General features: G+C 31.9%; 1 protein-coding gene across 1 annotated transcript in view; it reads left to right on the top strand.

Moving 5' to 3' along the window:
• Positions 1 to 19,461, top strand: part of Cdh18 (cadherin 18) — a 959,213-nt gene that overhangs the window by 255,075 nt on the left and 684,677 nt on the right. Inside the window, exon 2 of the mRNA XM_047555975.1 lies at positions 5,897 to 5,958. The gene's annotated coding sequence lies outside the window, so the exon portion shown is untranslated. The remainder of the gene's footprint in view (positions 1 to 5,896; positions 5,959 to 19,461) is intronic.

The raw sequence follows: 19,461 nt of genomic DNA, 5'->3' as shown, positions 1-19,461 counted from the left end.
ATTCACTGCTGCCAAATATCATTTTGAAGTTGATATACAAATTACCAATTGCTGTGTAAAATTTATAATGTACTTACTAAATTATAATAGCACTTATTTGTTATCTTGTATCTTATAGGATCAAGGTCTTCTCCAATTTAACTCATTTTTAGAAGAAAACTTAGTTGTTTGCAGATGTGAAACTAAGTTCCTCACCTTGTTGCTTTATCCAGTAATCTTTTTCACCTTGTATAAATGCCCTCAGGTCCTGATGAAAATATAGTCAGGAAAGATAACAATGTTTTTGTCAAAAAGAAACCACATACATTATGGTAGTCCCATAAGATAAAATGTAGCTATAAAGTTCCCCACACCAAGTCACACTGCGGACATTATAACACCATTGCACAATGCTCTGCTTAAATATTCTTGATGATGCTGGAGTGAACAAACCCACAGCACTACTAGTCACATAAACTGTAGCACATGCAATTATGTATACAACATAATACTTGATAGTGAATGATTATGTGATTCTTTTAGATATTCAATATACTATGATTTCTATCATTAAGAGTGTCCTTCTACTTAGAAAATGCAAACTTACTATAATCAAAAGATACTGTGTAACACTGGCAGCAATCTTATATATCTTATGTATATTTCATCTTCTAATAGCAGAAATTCCCTTTGTGTTTGATTTAATCTTGTTTTTTTAATTATTATTATCATGACCCTATAAGTATAGGAACCCTATGGTATAGGAAACCTATACCATACACACAGGTAGACACACATGAATATATACCATATATGTGTGCTATGTATATATGTCATGTAATTTAGGTTTTTTGTAAGCTGTACCATTTAGGTATATATGAATATATTCTATGATGTTTTTATGACAAAATTGCCCAACAGTGCATTTCTCAGAATGCATCCCAGTGATTAGACTGTGTATGACTGTAACACCTTACTTCTGCAAAGCCTGGGGAATCAACCTACTGTGATGGGGTCTTATATAACAGCATTATCACAGACTGAGTATTCCATCATATACTTAGATTTTGGACATACTCAAGAGAAGATAATTACATAGGCTCTGTATAGCTGATGGTGAAAATCTGCCACACTCTTCTTCAGAACTATTTAGGTCATTCATAAGAAAGGTGAAATATATTTGCTGCCTCCTAGCATTACAGAGTCTCATTTCATTACAATTTCAGTTCAAATTTCAGAATTTCATGAAAATCTCAACTTGATGTCTAAAATCTCAATCAAATCCAAGCAAAATGAAAAGCCTGGTTGCCATCCATTAAGTACAGGACCTGGGACATGAGTGTCCATTCAAATTATGAACTAAAAGAGGCAAACTACTAGCTTCAAACCCTCCCAATTTACAATGATGGGACTGGTGTTGGACAGTAGGTTAAAAGTTTCTGGTTCAAGATAAAAAGTAGTAACTGATTCATAACAATTCTGAAATCCTGGCTTCTTTTCATTGCATTTCAAGTCCTAGAAGAATTCTTGTGGCTATTGGTTGAGAAAATCTGTAAAGCACACCTTTAATCTTTTAAAAGGGAAATAGTGTGATTAAGTTCATACTTCTGTGTCTTTCTAAGGTTTTGGCTAAACTTATGCGATCACATTCTCCTCTGTTCCCATTAATGTGGTTTCATCTGCCATATTTGAAATGTATCTTTGTCTATCTTGTAAGGCCCATGATTTTAAAAATCATTCAATTTTTTGTTTTCTCATTATGTCTTCAATTTATCTCTCATCTCACATTTTATTTTAAACTGCAAAGAAAGCAGGCAAACTTTTTATATGTTTGGCGTATAACGTTATATTTCCACACAATCTTAAATTTTGTTAATATTTTCTCATAAGTCTATGTCTATCTTTTCCTCTACTTTTTAGTAACATTCCTTACTTGTTTCAGATCCTTCCCTGTCAATATATTCTAAACAGTTTTTAAACAGTCTGTCCTAAGGTATTTAGGGCTTCTCTTTCAAGTGTCTTCAAATCTTTTCAGGCTTTTCCACCTTTCAGATTCCAAAGTCACTCATCTGCCCCCTCCACCCAAGGTGTTTTTATGCAACTGTACCCTGTTTCAAAGTATCAAAATGTATATTTATTTTCTCTTGGTAACAAGTTATCTCAAAGTTTCCATGGATCAGGAGTTAAGGCATAGTTTACCTTTGTTATCTGCTCAGTTTTATCATCTAAAATCCACCTTACTGCTAGGGCTGGTCTCATGGCAACCTCAAGGAGAAAGCACATGGTGTTTTGCTTCATCACTAATGCTTATTTCCACTAAGGCTCTGGACACAAGCCAACATTCATTCACCTTTTGAATATGCTTTTGGTAATATAGTATATTTTGCCCTTTTTTCTCCCTAATAATTATGACATTGGACATATATTATTGTAATGATAATGATAATCTCAAATATTCATGTCATAGAGAATGGGCATTGTATTTGAAAATAACTAAAAGTCATTATAACAATGAATGCCCTAGTTAATTTGTTCATGAACTACTGAGTAGATTTGTGCTGACCCAATATAATATTATAAGCATTAATGTAGAATCTAAATGGAGTATTAAAATTAAAATATCTAAGTTTATATGCAGTTTTAACTTTACAAATTCTTCTAGCATTTCACATAGTGGATTTGCCTTTCCATTTAAATTATTGGATGCTGAGTGAAACCAATGATTTAGCAAAGATGGTTAATGCATTAAATGAATAGTTGATGAGGAGATGATTTTTGAATTTGAGTTTTCCTGAAAAGAGGACTTGACCTTGGAAGAAGGACTTACATCAACAGAAATCTGTGTGTGTGTGTGTGTGTGTGTGTATGCATACACATATATATGTATATGTATACATATGCATGTATATATATATATGTGTGTGTGTGTGTGTGTGTGTGTGTGTGTGTGTGTGTATAATTCACTCCTCTTATTGATTGGTGCTATGACTGAGAAATTCTGAAGGCTTAAAATACAGGTAAGAACTCTGAATTGGCCTGATTTTTCAAAACAAAACTAAAAGTTGTAGCAAAGAATCCTAACAGTTTTATTATGGTGCCACATATTTTTATTGTTGTTATTATTTCTGAACAACTTGCAAAAACTTTAGTTTGCATGAATATGTAATAAGACTAAATTGGAGAATAAATTCAAATGAAGTGGGATTCATTATAACATGAATGAAACAATGAGCTTTGAAACAATGACCTATATAATAACTGAGAATACATTTTTAAGCAACTATGTATATATTTTCTAACATAATCCTCTTTTAGTTATGAATGTACATTTTTATTAGTCCAAGAACTCAGAAGTGCAAATGAAAACTGTGAAAATTTTCTCTAAAATAATTGCTGCATTTTAAAACATTAAGCACCTGGAAGTTGCTGAAGTAGTGATAAGACAGTGTGATTTAAAGTAGAAGAGAAATATGTTTCTTAATATGGATAAAGTATTACAAATCCTTTCTAGAAAGTGTTTAACTGGGTTGTTCCATTGCTTTTGAATAAAGTTAAATAACACAGTAAATGGTGTTATTCACATCTGATGACAGTTTCAGGCAAACAGTTGTTTTCACTATGTTCAGAACAATTATCAATTAATTTTCTCTTTCCAGATTTTAAATAGTTAAAGTGGCAGCCTGTGTCACAATCAGAGCTATGCATTAGCTTGTGCTTCTGGTTAGGAAGCAGCTTATACTGTTCCAGCAATGGAGCAGAGATGGATCATTGATAGGCTATTTACCTCATTTAGAATGGACTTACATTTACATTAGCAGGAAACATATGTTACACATAAATAGCCCCTGTGTGCTTACATGTGAGGTTCCATTTAGTAGCATATTCAAATAACTCAATTTGTAGCATTACTTCTTGGAAACTCTTGCTGCTGACCCCAAATCTTTTCTACATGAGTGACAGTGAATCACATTACTAATGATTGATTAGTGAGTGTGAGTGTGTCACATTAGTAATGATTGATCCTCGTTCCTGATGACAGAGCACCCAAACACTTACTATCAGGAGTTCCTGAAATTAAACTTGCATTTCTATCATGTACATCTTATTTTAAGGGAGACATTATTGGGAAAAGTGGATATAGCTTGAGTAGGAACTCTAAATTTTTTAGTAGTATGTGTGATAATATTTTATGAGACATTTTGTTTTTCATGAAAGATAATTGATGACAGGTAGATACATACATAGATAAAGAGATCATCAAGGTGCTATAGATTTCTTTCTCTTCACAGTATTTCCAGAACATCACACCATTGTCCCTAATTTTTCTATTTCCATGACTATAATTTCTCTTGACTCAGACCTTACAGAGCTTAGTTCTTAGATTTCAGGTTCATTGATTGACATTTCCTGACTCAGTGCTTCAAATATTTCTCAGCTCCCTTTGTTCCACCTTGAACACATTGATTCACATTTCCAACTGGATGAACATCCATATTTCTTAATCCCATCTAGTCTTTAATTTTCTTCATAGCATTTAGGATGATGCAACATAAAATTAATATTTGCCATTTGGATGTATACTATGGTCTCCTCTCCTCTTTCCACCTCCCAAAACTTAGTATCTTCAGGTACATGCCATTAGCTCTTTGGTTCACTTCTGTATTCCCAGTAAAAACTGTTTGACATATTGTAGACACTCAAATGTAGTTGGATGATAATTTGTGCTCTTGATCTATCCCAATATGTTTTAGGAATCCATTTGACCATTATAATGTTCATTTTCACATTTTAGGAAATGGAGATCATAAATCAAATTATCTTTTACACTGAGGACATGTTAGGCTGATTTTTGCTAAGAAGATCAAGGAATAAGAATAATTCTTATGTCTTTGACTTTTAGGTTTGAAAGGACTTCATTGCCCTTGAGATCATACCTCTTAGTTTCTTGGCTTTTCAATGTTAATACTTCAATCCAGCTGAAATTGTGTTTCATATAGTATAAAATATTAAACATGTTTTATTTAATTTGTCAAATATCTAATTGTCTCAACTCTAGAATAATGTACTTACTGATTTACAGTATCTGTTGTGCATACAATATTTTCGTCTATATTATAAAATTTCATGCATTTCTACTGTGATCTTCAATATTCTGTTCATTTTAAAGTATGTGCATTATTGTCATCAGAAAACACTCAAAACGTATTAATAGAAATGATAATAAAAACTGATTTAATGTTATTTGAAAATAACATTATAATAACATTGTAATTTATATTACAATATTGAGCATCGTTGAGGCCCTGATAGGTGCTTTCCTCAGTTTGTAATACTGAAATTAGTGCTCAGTGTTCTACAAGAGGCACTGTGCATTTTAATCAGTTAAAGGAACTAAGGTTCAGAGAACAAAACTGGAGTGCTCAAATCTGAACAAGTACCAACTGGAACAGCTGAAATTCCAAATGTGCTTTCTGTCTCAAAAGTCTGTGCCCTGAACCAATAAAATGAATTAAAGAGTCCATGCCCTTAAAAACAAATCTAGATGTTAAATCCTTTTAAAATTTACAAAGAGTATTTACCATCCTACCCCAGTTATATATAATATAATATATATTTATAATATATATATGTATTTGGTAAAAGGGATTGAACCTGTGAATGGAATTTAACCACTGAACAACCTCCCCAGTCCCTTTTTTATTTTTCACTGTGAGACCGGGTCTTGCTAAATTGCTTAGGACCTCTCTAGGTTGTTGAGGTTGACTCTGAACTTGCAATCCACCTGTCTCATCCTCTTGAGTAATTGGGATTGCGGGTGTGTGCCACCATGCCTGGCAATAATGTTTAATTTGTAGCCACACACACATACACATGCATATGTTTTCATATATTTTTTTCTTTTTTCTTTACCCTGCAGGATTCAAGCACAGCAATATATAAGACTATATATCACCAAATATTCATAAAGGGAATTGTAAGGTAAAATTTGTAACATTTTTTTTATATTATACATGTTATAGAAATGTCAAAAATGTTGTCATATTCTGAGCTATTTAGATATTTGGCTCTGTGAATTTCCTCCTGTGTTTTAAAATTACTCTTTAAAAATCATTCAATGCATCATTTTCTCTAATAAATTCTTGAATTTTATCTCATAGGCATAATTTTCAATTATCATAGAACCAGCAAATGTGAATTGTCATTAGCTGACTTCTATAGGAAATTCTAAATTTCTTGAAAAGCCCATCATTAGAGACGTAATAATTTTTGTCATTACTCCTCATTTGCCTGTGTCAAATTCATGTTTAAAAATCACAGTCCCATCCATAAGGCTGTAGATAATTGTAAATAGAATTATGTTTACACTGAGTCTTTTGTTCTTCATGTTTGAGCTAAGTTCAATAGCACAACCTCAGAAAGAATTATAATAGAGCTTGTAGAACATCATGATTTATTTCTTTATAAGGGAAAGCTTACTCAGTTTTCATGTTCACCTGACCTTGGATGGATTGAGCCAAATTTATACAGAGTTCTGTGCAATACAATGGGAAAGAGTACAATTCTGTCCACTGTCTACTTATATAAGTAGAAAAGTAGATAAGAATAATCACTAAAATTTCAATATCCTTTTAACATATTTTAATAATAAATTATGAATTAATGTCATACATTTTAAATTAATATTAGAAGCTGATGTACTTTTTTACATAGACATGCTCAAATTCACTGCCTCTTTTCTATAACAAAGTATAGTCAGCATGATTAGTAAAGTTGTGCTTTTTTGTAATAAAATGCTCAATTAATTATTATGAAAATTAAACTATGAATGCAGCAAAAAGGTTTTTATAAAGTGAATGTCAATATACAATTCATATAGATTTATACTCAATTTATGTGGGATAATTTTGGTGGTTTTAAAATATTTTTTTTAATATCACAAAATGCCCATTTACTTGATTACATTTTTTAGTATTTACTCTTTCCCCTTTTCTTCCTGAAATATAAGTACTAATATATCTATCTCACATAATTGATATGCAAAAAACATTTCTTCTACTGTACTTATACAATAGTACTTTGGTTATTTATATATTTTCCTTGTTAGCCCAATAATTAAATATTTCTTATATTGCATAAAGAAACCAAGTAAAATAATTAACTAAATACCCTCAACTGAGTAAGTCAATAACTTCCTGTGTGTCACTATTAAGGAGTTTTGGAATTCTACAGTCATTAGTTTTTTTTTTTTTTTTTTTTTTTTTTTGAGGGATGGGTACCAGGGCACTGACCATTGAGCAACATCCCCAGCCCTATTTTGTAATTTTTTAGAGACAGGGTCTCACTGCATTGCTTAGCTCCTTACTTTATGTTGAGGTTGACCTTGAACTAAAGATCCTCTTTCCTCAGTCTCCTGAGCCACTGGGATTACAGGTGGGGCCACCGTGCAAGCCTACAGTCATTAATATTGTTCATTTAGGAAGCAATTGGTGTTTCTAAATTCAGTCCTCAAAATTACTATGTATTATATATGTGTATGACTATAGCTTTTCAGAAGACCTGTGGATAAAATAGAAACATTGTTTTTAGAGGATTTCAGACGGTAGATGTTTAACATCACAGAAATATATTTATATTAAATACCCTGTTTGCTCACACTTTCATTTTTAAGTACAGAGGAGTAAATCTTGTCGAAGTTTACCCAACAATAAACATGAGGTATGGACCTGAAGAAGAGAAGGACTTGCTTCTCTGTTTTCTTTGGGCTGGGAAAAACTCTGGTTTCTAGTTGTGGTGTTGAGATGTTTCTATCTATTCTGTGTTGTGAAGAAGCTCTGTAGTCTGGACAGAGACGGGAGGGACCTCTCAGAAAGCATGTGCTGCTGAGTTTCCATTGAGCAGGTTGCAGCCTTTGTGGATACAGGAGTCCGTGCAAAAAGAGATCCACTTGTGTAATGGGGCTTGGTTTATGAGCCTGTCTCACCCTCTAGGGATAAACCCACATTGTCAGTTGATGAAGAGGAATATGATTATGTATGTTAAAGTTTCTTGCACATTTGTTAACGAACAGCATTATTCATGTTGCTTAATGTGAAGTGTTTATCCCTTTTGTTTATTCAACTGTGCCTGCCATTTGAAACCTGTCTCATTGAAGAAGCAACCTGATCCTGTCGGTAGTAAATATATCATGTAGGACTGCAGATAACATCAAAATCTTTAGTTTCTCACAAAAATAACCTCTTGCTAAACTTTTTTTAAATTCCACAATTGTTCACAACTTTAATTCACATGAATCGATATAAACTACTTAGTATTTATAAAATAACCATATTTTTGTAAAGATTGCAAAGAAAAGAATTAAATGTCATTTAGGAAAATGTCATGAATGCTCACAAGCACAATTTCATCTTTGATCTAATTATAATTTCTCTCATACATTTCTCTATTTCTAAATATTCTACCATATCCATTTTAATTAACACTCTTTATTCTCTTTCCTATTATTAACTTACTAAAACATATTTATTATGGAAAAAATCAGAGTGCCTATATGCTTTGTCTCAAACTACAAAAATTATCCTTACTAAAAAAGAAAAATCTATGTATTTGTATACCTTTCACCTATTACAGCCTGTCAATTCCTTCTTATCTAGTCTCAATCTTTACAACTATAGATAACATCATATTGAGGAAAGCATCCTTTCCACATTTGAATATATGTTCCACTTTTCTGTTTCTCCTAGAGAGGCCCCCTCTACCTCCCAGGGTTAATTATCAATACTTGGCATAAGAAAGGATTAGTAAATATTAATCTAAATGAACTAAGGGAAGAAAATACTGAAGGGACAATTCAATAGAATATACCTATAAAACTAGAAGTATCAGAAGCAGAGAATTGAAGGGGGGTGTGGGAACAAAAGCCATCTTGCTTCTTGAACCATTAACATAAACTAGCTTATTTGATCAAGAAATTATTAAGATTCATTGTCTGTGAAAGAATGAATTACAGTTATATGTCTCTAGTGAGGGACAACTGGAAAGCCAGAAAGAAGTGACAGTAAGGGCTGAGCTGAGCTGAGAACAAGAACTGAGCTGCCAGGTGTTGGAGAAGCTGACTAACCAACCATGTGATGTTTCCTTGATTACAGGAAAATTTCCCAAATGCCAAATATTTTATTTTTATGCATATAAATTATTGGATGCCCACACTAAACCATTTGCCCTGTAATAGGAATACATGAGTTCATTTAATATTTAGAATAATTTAAGTACACAGATTTTGTTCTCCTTTTTATCGATGAGGACACTGAATGCCATTTGATTGGAGCTCCTTCTGGAGCCAGTCTTGTGCTGTAAGCCAGTCATGAGTGTGGTGACACAGGCAGATGGATTCATCCCAATATGCACAAGGATTCAGGTGCAGGTAAGCAGAGCTATAGACTTCTTTCTAAAGAAGGATTGATGATTACCTCCTTCGCATATTTATTTGCTGCCTTTCTTTATGTACAACACTAGAACTCACGCTTTCAAATCCCTTCAAAGCATTACATAATTTTGTTTAGCATTTTCTCTGCCTAGAGTTTTTAATAACTTACATCAAACTCCCAATGGATCTGTGACTTAAAAGGATTTTAAGTAGCAACAAAAAGGGATAGACAAAAAAAATTGCAATGACATATGGATCATTTGGAAAACACAGCCATGTTTGTAAGTGGTTTCCTAAATACAGTGTTTAATAATTGATAAATGCAAATAAAAAGAGCATCTGAAAAAAGGTTGTGCAAACTAAGATGGTATTTTTTTTTTTAACTTTTATTTTCAGTGCTGGGGATCAACCCTAGAGTCCTGCACATGCTAAGCAAGTGCTCTACCATTGAACTATACTTTCAGTCATAAAATGAATTTTCATAAGTCAGCTTCTTAAAATAATATGTCCTTCATGCAGATCTTGAGTTAGCTGTGTTTTTGTTTCTTTCTTTCTTTTTTTTTTTTTGTTTTTTGTTTTGTTTTGTGTGTTTGTTTGTTTTTAGAATTTAACTCAAGGCCAGACTGTTTGGTAAGCATTTATTTGAGGCAACAACCAATTTAAAAATCTATGAATACTCTTCAATATAATTCTATATATTGCTTCTACAACTTCCTCAAATTTTGAGAATGATTCTTTAACTCATCATCAAACACCACAACTCCTCATTAAAACAAGAACATTACAATAACACAAAACACAGTGTCCATTTTTCTTCTCCTTCTTTTTCTCTTAAGGTCTTATAAGTCAAAAATAGTGATAACATTAGCATTGCTATATTACTTCTTTGTGAATATATGTGCCATATTGCAATTAAAATTCAAGACTACTTAGAAAGTAATCGTCAAGGACCCACACCAACATCTGACTATTTATGTAATAACACAGACTTGTGAAGATTTTTATTCTGACTTACCTGTTTTAGTGTTTTCGTCAGCTTTTTTTACTGCTGGAACCAAAGGACATGACAACAGTTTTAGAAGAAAAGTTTGTTGTGGGGCTCATGGTTTCAGAGGTATTAGTCCATAGACAGCTGACTCTATTCCTTGGGGCTCCAAGAGAGAGGTAGAACATCATGATGGAAAGGTGTGGTGGAGGAAATCGATCAGTGGGAAACAGAGAGAGAGACAGACAGACAGAGACAGAGAGACAGAGGGATAGAGATAGATAAATATCAAGATCTTCTCACAGTGGACAAAATATAAACTCCAAAGTTCCATCCCCTGTGGTTCACCTCCTCCAGTGTTGCCCTCTATGCCTACAGTTAATCTCTTTGCAGGGAATTAATGCACTGAATAGGTTCAGGTCTTATAAACCAATCATTTCACCTCTAAACTTCCTTGCATTGTCTCATATATAAGTTTTTTGGGAGATATCTCATTTGAAACCATAACAGTATATTTATATATATATTCTTAATGTGTAGTGTTGGATGTTTAAATGGGACATTATTTGACTCTGTGAACCTTTCTGAGTAGCTGTAAAATCAGTCCCTTGGCTGAGCATGTGACATAGGTTAGATGTGTCTCTGAGTGTTTTCCATTATCTAAGATAAGTAATGCTAATCCTAATTGCTTCAGATAATTTAGTGAACAACTCAATCTAGATCAAGTGGGTACTCATACTCAGGTTTACTGGCTATAATTTTTGAACTTTATCTTATATCACAACTGATCTGTTTATTACCTGTTCTTTTTATCTTCTTCATTGCTGGGATTTCTATCTCAGAAGAATAAATTGTTTTTGGTAACATTTGTTCTTGGATTCAAATTCAACATATTTATGGACATATAAAAATATTTTAGAACCTCTTTTGACATAACTTGTTTCAAGCTAGAATATACTACAATATAATGTCATTTAGTTCAACACTATTGCAAAAATCATGTATCCAGACTGTTCTGTTTGTAGGTAAAATAAAGTTTGTGACTAGTTCTAGCATGAATGTGGGTTTTATTTATGAAGTCTACTCTACAAGGACAAGAAAAGCTGTTTTATAGAACTGAAGACATAATCACTAACAAACTGCCATTTAGTTCTGATTTAATGCAACCCCTGGGCACCAGTAAATCACAGGAGGAGAGATCCTAAGTCAAACCATAAGATGTTTAAGTTTTGAGTTCTTTTGTCAATTGTCGCTTTATATAGACTCAGACACAAAATCTATTTTTAAAGAATGAATAGATTAAAAAGTTAGGAAACACTTGTTTTTCTCTCTTTAGTCTTTTTTTTTTTTTTTTTTTTTTTTTGCGGTGGTGGGGATCAAACCCAGGGCCTTGTGCTTGCAAGGCAAGCACTCTACCGACTGAGCTATATCCCCAACCCCTCTCTTTATCTTTGATTTAGAAGATTGTTTTACAAGTTTCTTTTCCTACTTATATATGATTCTAAAACGTTATAAGCAGAGAAAAGGACATAAAAATGAAAATATGTGTTTGATAACATGCTATGTAAAATCATGCCTGATTTTACATATATATATATATATATATACATATATATATATATATATATATACACTTTACATATATATACTTAACAGTGGAGAAGTTTTGGAAATCACACAATATCAAGAAACCATGTCATTCATGTATTTATTCATTATAAATAATTCGTATTACTTTTTCCCACTCAGTCCCAATTATAAAATTCTGTGATGTACTTAGGCATGAATTATTTCTTCCAGTTTTCCTAAATATATCGTGAATTGGAATTTTTCTGGTACTTTTTTGGAAAGGGACAATAAAATGTGTTTTGGTTTTACTTTTCCACTGGGTCAATGATGAGCCTAGTCCAGTGCGGGCAGCAGGGTCAGGGAAACTGAGTCTGATGGTCTCCAGGCAGAACTCTTCACCGTGTCGGAAACAAATTTTTTGAATGACAGAATAACTGTGACTAATGCTCGTGTATCATGGTCTTGTTTGGCAGTCTGATTCTGAAAACTCCTCTATTATGTTAGGTTAGATTACACAAAACATAATTCCAAATAGAAGGCCCTTAGCAGAGGTTGTTATTAACTAGTGTGTAGGGAATACTTTATGGTAGGTGATATTAATTTGATTTTCTTAATTATATGTTGAAATTATAATATTTGGAATACTTATTTTCTTGAACAAAACATCTATATCTATAATGCTCAGTATTTCAATAAGGGGTTAGAGAATTTTAATTGAAAATGTTAGAAATTTTCAGTTGAGAGTTCAGAGGCCCTGGTATCACTGGTAACTCTTCCTTTGACTCTTATATTTTTGTGTGACCTTGAGTAATTACTGTACCCTTTTGGAGCCTCAGTCTCATTATTTGATAATTAGTGGTGGGAATGAAGTGGAGGTTCCCAAGTGCTAATCCTGTGAATGAACACCTTTCCATTATAATGCTTCACGGGTTTCACGGGTAGAGGTCACAGTGATAAACATAATTTGGCGTTTATTGTAATTGTACATTTATTTCATTTAAGAGTTCTGCTTCATTTAGATGTTTTTAAGCCTTAAATTGGATTTTCTTGAAAATTGAAGAGATCATAATAATAATTTGAAATTTACTATGATTCTTGTTGGAACAAAAATGTAAACATAATTTGGAGACAAATAGATGTTTCAATTTAAACAGTGTGATAGATAAAAAGGAATAAATGATTTTAATAGGTATAAGAATGATAATGTGTTTTAATGTAAGAAAATATTGGAATGTTAATGAAAACCAAACAACTCCTTCCAGGTCAGCTTATGGACATTTCCTATGACTATCTGACTGTCTGGGTGGAACGTAGGCACATGAATACAGGAAATGCACACATTCAGTATAGCAAAGTTTTTATAAGTCAAGTCTCTGAATTACTTCATGGTAGAGGACTACCGCACTGACCTAGTTCATCGACTAGTACTTCCATTGAGCAATAAATAAACACAGATATTAATTTGAGGCATTATAGTCTTACAGTTAACTATAGCATATGAACTAAACTTATTTTAAGTAACACAGGGCTTTTTGGTTTGTTTTTCATTTGTCGATTTCCATGAATTCATTACCAATGGCAGAGTAGATGGTTTAAGTTTTAAGAAGGAAGAAAGGGTCAAAAATAAAGTTGTACGAGATCTTTATGGTTTGCTATCTATTCATGTTCAGTGGGACTATTTTGTTGAGAATTGTTTAAAAATCAAAGTTTAAACTCATAGTGGTAATTTTATAATATTATTTGCAAAAGCAACAGATTAGTGATTCTTTATAACTATTCCACTTTTAGAGAAGTTTATTCTCAATAAAATTCATGATATTATATAAACTTGGTACACTTCATTTTTCATTTTAAATCCTTTCCAATTTAAAACTCACCCAACCAAAACATCACTGAAGAAAATTATGGCTTTCAAGGTTGTCTTCATTTAACCCATGAGTATGTGACTAATTCACCTTTCATTGTCACAACTTCTTTCTGCTTCAGTTTTCAGAAACCATAAAAAGTTAATAAATATGTTAAATATGCAGAGCCTAACAGTGCTTCTAACTAAATGGGATTTATGTGACCTAAATATGTACACGTGTCTCTGGGAAGATGGAAATACTTATTTTTGTGGTGGTAGTACTTCACTTTTGCCATCAGTGAGTTTTTGTCATTTCATTCCTAAATTGTTGATAGTCAATAACACACACACACACATACTGCACACACACATCATGGTCAGGCACTTCATCATATTTCTCACTTACTTTCAGGATTGATATGATGTCAAGAATATGTGCATGAACATGAACTTTGAAGCATGAGACCTGAGTTCAAATCCCACTTCTGGTGCTTAGTAGCTATTAGGATTAAAAAAAAAATTATGCCTGGAGATTCTCATGTATTATGAAAGTTTTAATATTTATTTAGTAACATGAAGTTAATTATGCAGTAATGACACAAATAAATTAATAAAGATAACACTTTTAAAATTTTTGCCATCATTTATTATACAGAGGAAGAGTGAAAAAGTGACAACTTTCTTTCGTATATTTCCAATGGAATAATATACAAAATATTATGAAATTATTTTACTTTGGTCATTTATTTATCTTAATAAAGAGATAAAATAGAAATATATGATTCTATTTTCACTGGATAAATATATAAATTTGTCTTTGCTCCACTTTTTCTGTCTTGGCTGTGTTTTTTCTGTATCTTCAAACTTTTTCAGAATACATATTGTTTATTCTTAAGGTAGTTAAGAGTTTTCTATTTACATTCCCAAACATGCCACACAAAGTAGAAGACAGAACTTGAGAATAAAATATTAGCTTTCTAAGCCTTTAACAGATTACCCATCCTTAGTTCTCATTGGATAAAGAGTTTGGAAATGAAAAATAGTGTGGATGTAATGAAGCTTTATAGATTCTAAAATAAATCCAAGTATAAAAGAGTATAATTAGGGATAATTGTAAAAATTTTGCTAGAGAACTAATATATTTTAAATTGCATCTGAGTTTTTAAAATGCATTCCAATATTGTGACATAGGAAATATTCAAGCATTTTATTTAACTATAGAATTGAAAGGAAGAAGTCATCACATTTTACAGTGAATAATCTAATAAAACAATCAGTATTTTAATACCTACGTGTGATGCATTCTTCAAAGTAATATCAAAAATAAATACTTCCATGAAGAGTGTTTTCATTGAGTTTCCATATTTATATTTCCTTATTTAATGATTATGTAGACTTTTAATTAAAAATCATACTGGGAAAGTTTTCCTGTTGTCAGATAGTTTGTGTGTGTTGGGCAGGGTAATGCAGAATTAAACTAAGGCTCCTGCATTTGCTAAACAAATGCCCTACTGTTGACTTAAATGTCTAGGTCTAATTCTTAAAAAAATTAATTAGTTAATTCATTAATCAATTTTCATGATAAAATAAAAACCTAAACCATTTTCCTAAAAGAAATACAAATGAAATACAGACTAGATTCACACTACCATTATGTTTTTACTGTGTATTGACAATTATATCATTCTTGACTTCCTTTTTTGGTCCTAAAATACATATTTAAAATACTAAATGATATTTGTTTATTCACTACGTATTTTATTTTGCCACTTTAATTCTGGCTATTTCACATTGTAAATTCTGACTTGAAAAGTCTACGTTTTCTGTATGATGTTTTTTCTTTAACAAACCTTTACCCAGAAAAGTGTTTGCATCAATGTGGATGAATATACATATTTTAAAATTCATATTTAAGAGACTTTCCATTAAACAATGAAACAAACAAAAATGATGTGAGGTGATAGTTGAAGATACAGTTTGAAGTATTACTAAGCATCTTCATGTGCTCACCTATGTTTTATCGCCATGGAGGTATAATTGACATACAAAACTACACATGTGAAGTGTAAAAGTTGATGTGATTTGAAATAAATGTGCACTCTGAAGTCATTAGCTCAATAAAGGTAGTAGATGTTTCCACTGTTGGAAACCTTTCCCCTTCTCTTTCATAAATCCCTCCTTCATAACTCTTCCCAACTTCTTATCTGTTGTCTGCTATAATACAATAATTTCATTGCCTAGAACATTTTTAACAAATAAATTATATAGTAAGTAATGATTATATAGATTCTTTTATTAAATTTATTTTTAGAAATTCATTCTAGAGCTTCTGTCAACAAGTCGTTTTAATATTTAAGAAAAATTTCATTACATTATTAATGTTAGAGTTTTATTGTCATTCATATACTAAGAGATATTTGAGTATTTTGTCCAGATTTTGCCAGTAGAATATGAAGCTTTTATGACTATTTACATAGGGCCTCTGTAAGAACTTTTTTTCTTTCTTTTGCATGAATGTTGTAGAATGGAATGAATCTTATGGTCAAGATGTGATTAAATGTTATGCCAAATGATTGTCAAATTTTACATTTCCACCTCTGATGTGTGGAAGTTTAAGGTCATCTATGTCTCATCCATATTTGATAAGGTACATCATTTTGGTTTGACCAATTTTAATAATTGTGAAGAAATATCTCATTTTTATTTCATTTTTCTCTAATGATTAATGTTGCCGAGCCTCTTCTCATGCGCTCTTTGCCTATGTATACATATTTTGGTGAAATCTTTGTTCAAAATTTTCTCCAGTGGAGGGGCTCAGGAATGAAGTGCTTGACTTGCCTGTATGAGGCTCTGGGCTTCATCTACAGTCCCATTAAAAAAAAATCCCAGTGTTTATGGGACTATATGATTATGGGTTATGTGATTTTCATATGTATTGGAAGTAAAAGCTATTTGTGAGAAAACATGTTTTGCAAGTATTTTATCCAAGATCGTCATTTTCCTTTCTGTTACTGCTTTTCTTAGACAGATGATAGATATTGTAATCTTTTGATGTGAAAACTTGGATCTTTGTATTATTCAAGATCATGAATATTTTATCTTACAGGAGGATTAATGCTATAGTTTGTTCATTTAGGTCTATTTTAATTAGTTTTGGTATATTTTAATTAGTTGCAAAAAGGAGATCATTTTTCCCTGGTTTCATTTATTAAAAAGACTATCTTTCTAGCAGTAATCATCTTAGAAGGTTTATCAAAAATCACTTGTCCATAAATAACTGGACATATTTCTAGACTCCCTGTACTTTTCAATTGACACATGTATGTATTTACCTCAATGCTGCATTGTCTTTTTACTGTGGTTTTATAACATTTTAAATCATTTAAAACATTATTAAAATAATGTTTGTTTTCTTAATTTGACCTTTTTTCAAATTGATTTAACTAATTCAGGTTTTCAAATTCCATATTAATTGTCATTTTAGTTTGTCAGTTTCTATGAAAAATTTTACTTGGATTTCACTTAGAACTGTGTTGAGACTGTATGTGAATTGGTGGAGAATTCTTATTCTAAAAATATCACTTCATCCATCCCATCAGTAGGCACTTCGCTTATTTAAGTATTCTTTTCATTTTAAAATAACTTTTGTTGTAAAACTATTTCATCTATTTGACTAATCCTTTAGTGATTTATATTTTTATTTTTTATGATAACACTTTTACATAACTTTCTGATTCTTTCTCGATAGCACAGAAATAGATTGGATTTCTTTGTATTTAATTTTGGATTTTGCAATCTTATTAAATTGTTTTAGGGCATAGAGTATGTTTTCATAGTTTCAAATGGATTTTCTCATATGTGATCATTTAACCTGTGAAGAAAGAACCTGATACATCATGCTGTCTGATGTGTTTATCTTCAATGTTTTTCTTCTTTCATTTCATGAGCATGGGTCTCCTGCACAATATTGAATGAATTGATGGATGTGGATTTCCTTAAATTGTCCTGATATCAGAGAAAATGTTGTTTTTCACAACATTAAGTATATTAGTTATTGGCAAAACTTTCAACTCCTGGAATTAATTCTTTGGATTGTGATGAACTATCTTTCTTTAAAAAATACAATTTGTAGGATTTAGTTTATTAACATTTTGATTGGCACTGTGGTATCTATGCTGTGATGTTCGTGTCTGATTTTGGTTTCAAGGAAATGCCTTACTCAAGAGTGAAATAAGAAATATTGTCTTCAGTTTAATAAAAATTTGTATAGAATTTGTTAGATTTCTTGTTTAAATGTATGAATAAATTTAACTGGTGAAAACATTTGGAGTTAGATATTTTGTAATACTAAACAATTTCAATTTGTACAATAGATGCTAGTCTACTAGATTTCTCAGTTTCTCTTTCCATGAGCTCAGCTAGTTTGCATCTTTCATTGAATTTGCCCATTCAATCTAAGTTGTTCAATTCATTGATGTAAATTTGTTCGTAATGTTTATTATTAATTTTATAATTTGGCAATGTCACTTTTCATTCAATATTGATATTTTTCAAGTTGTATTTCTGCTTATCAGTATAACTCCAGATATGAAGAAAATCTTGATTTAGCTTTTAAAAGACAATATTTCTGGGTACAGAATTCTCAGTTGACTTTTTATTTTGAAATTTTAAAGGCATTGCTTTTTTTTCTGAATTGGAAATTTTTCTGACAAGAAAGTTATTGTTATCCTTACTTTTCTTCCTCTTTAACTATCATGCCTGGCTTATCTGGTTTTTTTTTTTTTTTTTTTAAATTCATCATCACCATATTTTGTTTTCTGCAATGTCACCATGTAGGTCTGGTAGACTTATCGTATATTCTGTCTCCTGTGATGCCATGCAAACAGAAATCTTTCTCAAATTCTTGATTTGTTCTTGTTTCTTGTGCCTGTAATATGTAAAAATTCTTCATCTCTTGTTTAATAATTTTCATGTATTTTGGGACATTTTTGCTTCTTTTATCCAAATATCACTTTCTCTTCTCCCTCTCCTATTCTTTGATGACTTTAATTACATGGGTAATAATTGTTTGAACTTGTAGTACAGATGTATTGCCAATTAACATAGATGGGATGACTTAAACAACATTTAGTTCTTAGGGTTCTGGAGGCTGGCAAGCCCAAGGACAAGGCAGTAGCAGAACTGTTTCTGGTTAGGGCACCCTTCCTGACTGATGGACATATGTTCCCAAGGTGGGGAGAAAAGAGAGGATGCAAGCTCTTGTGTCTCTTATTAGAACAATTGTCCCATTCATGAGGACTCAGGATCGGGAACAGAGGCAGAGCAGTTTCCAGAGTGCTTCATACACTAAAATCATGGGTGATGTGAAACATTTATTAAGAGAGAGAACTGAAAGGTGGAATAGACTGTGACCTCACTCTGTGGTCAGCCTGTGGGGGGTGTAGGTTTGTCCTCAATGAGTACTCATTTGTGCTACATGTGTTCCATACCCTCATTGGATGAAAGGCTTCCTGTCATGTTGGAAGCAGGAGAAGAGGAGATCCTTGAAATTCTCAAGGACTCCTGAGGCCTAATTCACTTAGGTGACTTCCACCATATTTCATAGAATAAGAAACTCCATACTGGATCTGATTCAAGAAGTAGATAAATTGACTTCAC

Source organism: Sciurus carolinensis, chromosome 6 (genome assembly GCF_902686445.1).
Source record: "Sciurus carolinensis chromosome 6, mSciCar1.2, whole genome shotgun sequence".
In the NCBI taxonomy this organism is placed as follows: Eukaryota; Metazoa; Chordata; class Mammalia; order Rodentia; family Sciuridae; genus Sciurus; species Sciurus carolinensis.
The sequence above is the reverse complement of the archived record's forward strand: the minus strand, read 5'-3'. Positions and strand labels throughout refer to the sequence as shown.